Genomic DNA, 6520 nt, shown 5'->3' on the forward strand with positions numbered 1-6520 from the left:
GCTGCATGTTCATCTGCTGACACTTAATAAACTACAAGCGTGTGTCCTCTTATTGGTTAATAGGATTAGGAAAAGAACAGTTTCGTAGGTTTTTAAAGGCCAGATATAACGTTGCGTGTTGCGCAAGACGGCATCGGTATTAGCAGATAAATGTACATGCTTTTTAGCGGTCCATACTAATACACTACTGGCCATTAAAATTGCTACACCACGTAGATGACACGCTACAGACGCGAAATTTAACCGACGGGAAGAAGATGCTGTGATATGCAAGTGATTAGCTTTCAAGAGCATTCACACAAGGTTGGCGCCGATGGCGACACCTACAACGTGTTGACGTGAGGAAAGTTTCCAACCGATTTCTCATACACAAAGAAACGTTGTGACGCCTTGTGTAAGGAGGAGAAATGCGTACCATCACGTTTCCGACTTTGATATAGGTCGGATTGTAGCCTATCGTGATTGCGGTTTATCGTATCGCGACATTGCTGCTCGCGTTGGTCGAGAGCCAGTGACTGTTAGCAAAATATGGAATCGGTGGGTTCAGGAGGGTAATACGGAACGCCGTGCTGGATCCCCCACGGCCTCGTATCACTAGCAATCGAGATGTCAGGCATCTTATCCGCATGGCTGTAACGGATCGTGCAGCCATGTTTCGATCCCTGAGTCAACAGATGGGGACGTTTGCAAGACAACAACCATCTGCACGAACAGTTCGACGACGTTTGCAGCAGCATGGACTGTCAGCTCGGAGACCTTGGCTGCGGTTACCTTTGACGCTGCATCACAGACAGGAGTGCCAGCGATGGTGTACTCAACGACGAACCTGGGTGCACGAACGGCAAAACGTCATTTTTTCGGATGAATCCAGGTTCTGTTTACAGCATCATGATGGTCGCATCCGTGTTTGGCGACATCGCAGTGAACGCACATTGGAAGCGTGTATTCGTCATCGCCATACTGGCGTATCACCCGGCGTGATGGTATGGGGTGCTATTGGTTACACGTCTCGGTCACCTCTTGTTCGTACTGACGGCACTTTGAACAGTGGACGTTACATTTCAGATGTGTTATGACCCGTGGCTCTACCCTTCATTCGATCCCTGCGAAACCCTACATTTCAGCAAGATAATGCACGACCGCATGTTGCAGGTCCTGTATGGGCCTTTCTGGATACAGAAAACGTTCGATTGCTGCCCTGGTCAGCCAGATCTCTCACCAATTGAAAATGTCTGGTCAATGGTGGCGGAGCAACTGGCTCGTCACAATACGCCAGTCACTACTCTTGGTGAGCCGTGGTATCGTGTTGAAGCTGCATGTGCAGCTGTACCTGTACACACCATCCAAGCTCTGTTTGACTCAATGCCCATGCGTATCAAGGCCGTTATTGCGGCCAGAGGTGGTTGTTCTGGGTATTGGTTTCTCAGGATCTATGCACCCAAATTGCTTGAAAATGTAATCACATGTCAGTTCTAGTGTAATATATTTGTCCAGTGAATACCCGTTTATCATCTGCATTTCTTCTTGGTGTAGCAATTTTAATGGCCAGTAGTGTATATCAGGTGGTTATAATTAAACTTTCCTTATTTAACACGTTATAACAAGTGATCTAGTTATGGTACGAGTACCAAACTTGTAGCATTGATGTCAAGGAAATGGGGAAGAGAAATTATGCAGAATCAATCCAAATGAAATAATTTTAATGTGCTGCTACGGTTCTTCATACCATTACATACCGGTACCATTACTGTTACAAAAGGCTCTCATCAGTGTCCAGAATATTCTGAATGCCTAGGATTGCATTCTGCACAACAGAACTAAGCACGTCAATAGGTAGCTGCTCACCTCTCTTGATATGGTGCGCTTCAGATCAATACATGTGTGAATGCTTCCCTAGTAAACTTTGTCCTTCAGGTAGCCCCACAACTAGAAATCGCAGGGACTGAGATCAGGTGATCGTGTCGGCCAAGCATTTGGAAACGATAGCAAATAATTCGATAGTTTCCAAATGTGTTTCGGGGAAGCATGGGAACTTCACGAGCGACGTGCGGTGGGACCCCGTCTTGCATGAAAACTGTTGCGTTCAATGCGTCTCTCTCCTGTAGGGCGGTATGAAATGTTGGCGAAGCATATCGCAGGATTGCTGGCCAGTCATACTGCACTTCCTTGCTCCTTGAGCGCCAACCTGTTCAAAAAAGAGTGGGCCGATGATGAACGTAGTCGTGGAGCCACACCATACGGTGACACGTTCACCATACATAGGAACTTCATGCACAGTGAATGTAGGTGTAGATTCCCACATTTGGCGGTTGTTTGTGATCACCTCATCCGTTAGAAAAAAATGAGCTTAGTCTGTCCGTGGGATGGCCGTCAAATTCAATCCTTGCGAGAAAGCGGAGAGCGAAGTCAACACGTAGCTGTGGTGCAATCTGCTGTACGTTATGAATCTTAATACGGATACCATTTGAAAATGGTTCGAAGAAACCTCCATACAGTGGACCACGGGATGTTCAACTGTCGTGACACAGTACGCCCACTGCCTGACAATCGGGAATTGCGCGCAGCGTTGTCTGCCATAGCAACAGCCATTTCATCAAGCACCTGTGGTGCAACTGGTCGTCGGCCTCTTCACGGGGCGACGACAAGTTCTACGGTTGATTCGAACTTCTTCATCACACTCCGCACAACCGGTGGAGAAAGAGGACCCTTCCGTAATCCTTACATCCGGCGATATTCTCGAAGTGCAGCTGCAGCATGACTGTTGTTTTGATAATAGAGCTTCACCAATAATGCCCTGCTCCTTTTGTCGAAGCTTATGTTGACACGTCAACAAGTGCACTGCGACTAGTCATTTGTCTTAGACTATGAATCACAATGACTGTTCACGGCACCTGGTGGCCATAGTTATAACTGGGTGCTGGCGCCGTGAAGCTTGGAAATCATGCACCCCATACTGTGGACATTAATACTACCAAGTTTGGTACTCGTATGGTAATAATATTCCGTATCATAACGTATTAAATAGGGGAAGTTTAATTATATTCACGTGGTACACTTTTCTCAGGTTCCTGTCGTCTTATGCAACCCTCAGTGTTATAACTGGCCTTCAAAAACCAGGTGCAGGATTTTTATACTCTTGCTTTCTACACGCGAACTATTAGTCCTAAAGAGAAAGTAAACAGGGCCTTCTAATGCGAAATTTAATGTTACCAAATTTTGTACTGGGATACGTTTTCGCAAGAGGCCACGGTTTTCAAGACACTCACGAAAAACTTACAATAGTTACCCTTAAACGCACCTTCAGCCCCACACTCATCCGTCACCAGTTAGGACTTCTAATATGTTATTTGAGGCAGTCCCTCCTACCACCGTACAAATATTAACGACTGCAAGAACTATTCCCTATTTTCGACCTTATTTGGTTTCTAATGATTGGTCTATTTCGCCACCAGCATAGTCACCTATTTCGTTAAAACTAATTATGTTGACAGTTCAATCGAAAGTTAACTCTTACAAGCACAGTAGTATCGCAGTCTGAAAGCCTGCCAAATACAATGATGTAATTGTTAATTTTTGATTAATAAAATTCATAAAATTGTTTGTTGAAGCTTATACGAACGTCTATTTTCAATTTGTAAGTGCTCGACTAACCCGGTGGCCTGTAAGACAAGGCAGTGAAGACCAAAAGATGCAGAATGTCGGAAATAATTCTTACAGTTACACATTTTTTTACGGTGGTAGGGGTGAGCACCGTTAACGACGTACTAGAAATCCTAATCGGTGGGGGCTGAGCGTGAGAGTGGAATGGCGTTCGTTTGGGCGTTTTTCTTGAATAACTCGACTACAGCCTCTAACAAAAACGTATCGCACTACTTGATTAACTATATCAAATTTCCTACAAAATGTCTTGTTCAGTTTTCTGTACGACTGATGGTTTGCGTGTAGCGAGCAGCAGAATATGTACATCGTGTGCGTGGCTTTTGAAGAACAGATAGCCGCGCGGTGCAGCCGCGCGGTCTCGGGCGTCATGCCACGGTTCCCGCGGCTACCTCCGTCGGAATTTCGAGTCCTCCCTCGGGCATGGGTGTGTGTGTTGCCCTGAGCGTAAGTTAGTTTAAGTTAGATTAAGTAATGTGTAAGCCTAAGGACCGATGACCTCAGTAGTTTGGTCACATAGGAGCTTACCATCCACACACACACATTTTGAAGGACAGATACAACATTGCAGGTTGGACAAAACGACGTCGAAGGTGGAGCTAAATCAGCTTGTATATTCCGCCAGTCTACAACCGACCATTACATTAATAGCCACTTATTGTCAATCTGTATTCTTTCTGACTGCTTGACAGACGAAATAAACAGTCATGTCTTCATGCAGAACGCTGCTGCTGTGGCAGGTCCAAAAGTTCTGCCAGAATTTATTGGATTAGGGGCTCCTTGGGCTGCAGATGGTTACTGCTGCGTAGTCAAACAACCGGTCCGGGATATCAGGAAGATGTCCTGCGAACAGTGGCTGCTGCTCTCGAGGCAATAGTACATTAGAGAACACATCTATGTCCTGGTCCAGCATCAGATCACGTTTCGTCACGATAACAACAAAACCTAAGTATAAACACATTAAATATATCTAGCCATCAGGTGCATTGTCTCTGGTGTTTCGGCATTACAATTTCGTTTTTGCGTTGTTAGCTGGAGTCAGCCCAAACAATTCCTGCTCGTCATGTCTCTCATGTGACACCCATTGTCAACAGAGAGCTTCAGTTAGTTTCGCATTACAAACAAAATCATTTTTAAATCTGGATTTTATGTGCCCATTTGACAGAGCGCTCCAAAATAATCAAGTCCGAGATTCGTTTCTACAACATATATTAACAGGGACAGTAAAACGCGAAAAATAAACAGCAGTCCAGCAGCGACTTGGTAGCGCTGCATGCTTGGCGGTATCGGGCCAATGCCATGCTGTCGCTGTTGGAGTACAAAAGACATCTCAATAAAAGTAATTCACACTACACTAATCTGGGACCGTTCTATCGAGTGGGCAAGTAAAATCTCGCTTTAAAACTCTTTTTTTTGCGACGGGAAACAAACCGACGCTTTCCACCGATACTGAGGGTCGCTTGAAAGACTTGATGAGCACCATCTCTGGACTTACTCAAGCTAAAAAGTGCAAAAAAAAAATTGAAATTATTTGCTTAAACGCCAGAGAAATTACGCCTAACGACTCTTAGGAGAGACACACTGTATATAGTGTGTACAAGGAATGTTCTAAAGATATTGCTTGATCACATAGGTCAGCGCGTCTGTGAAAAAATACGTACAGTAATTCTCTAAGTCCTGCATGGAAGCAGTACAACGTTCGCTGTTGCCATCATATTGCGTTGGACCAGTGAGATGCATTGACGGATTTTGCTAATAATAACACTGTTGGCCGGCTGCGGTGGTCGAGCGGTTCTAGGCGCATCAGGCCGGAACCGAGCGACTGCTACCGTCGCAGGTTCGAATCCTGCCTGGGGCATGGATGTGTGTGATGTCCTTAGGTTAGTTAGGTTTAAGTAGTTCCACGTTCTATGGGACTGATGATCTCCGATGTTAAGTCCAATAGTGCTCAGAGCCATTTGAACCATTTTTAACAATGTTGTTATAAGAAAAAGGAGAATTAACCAACACGTTCTATCACACATCTTCTGTCCGGCTGATTGCTGCTGACGGCAGTTCACGCTGGGCAATGTATACATGGAATATTACGTCGCTAAAACAGTCGAATTATAAAAATTAAAATTGCTCGAGGGGGGTGGGGGTTGGAGGTTGGAGGGGTAAACTTGCGCGCCATGGTTGAGAGCACGATGACTTCGCGTAATGACATTGGCCTGTTTACACGGCACAGCATACAAGTTAATTAGAGCGCTATTACAATGCACAGGGCGCACGAGAGAAATCCGGGATCGAGTCCCGGCGCGGCACAAATTTTCACTGTCGTTATTCCATTCTGCAGCTGATGGTTGTCTATATAAGAAATTGCGAATACATTTAATGTATTTCATAACGGCTGTAGTCAGCACAGGGGCTTTCCTTTTGGACATGCATGTATGTCCAAAGGAACTTTGCATCGTATTCGAAATAACACAGGCACTGCAATATCGCGATATCACTATCTGTTGGGCTCATTAAATCACTGCCCTCCTATTAGCAGAGGCCATTTTTATGCTCAGATCAGCCCTCTACTTCGACAAATAAAGAGTGGGTTGTGGAAGGACTGTTAATATTGACTCAGTTACGTAATTATTAGGGACGAGATTTTAATATGTTTCCTCGTTATCAGTCAGACACATTGGAGTTTTAATTTTAATCTCCATCTCTTTATTATATCCACACACACATTCTCGAGTTTTAATTTCAACCTCGATCTCTTTAATTTTCATCCAAAGCTGCGATTAATTCTTTTAATTGATTTTGTGATGGCTTCAGCTGACATTTTCTCTGTTTGAAATGCTATTGTACAATGTCGGCCTTAGTCCATTTT

The sequence above is a fragment of the Schistocerca serialis genome, chromosome 3 (genome assembly GCF_023864345.2).
Source record: "Schistocerca serialis cubense isolate TAMUIC-IGC-003099 chromosome 3, iqSchSeri2.2, whole genome shotgun sequence".
NCBI lineage: Eukaryota > Metazoa > Arthropoda > Insecta > Orthoptera > Acrididae > Schistocerca > Schistocerca serialis.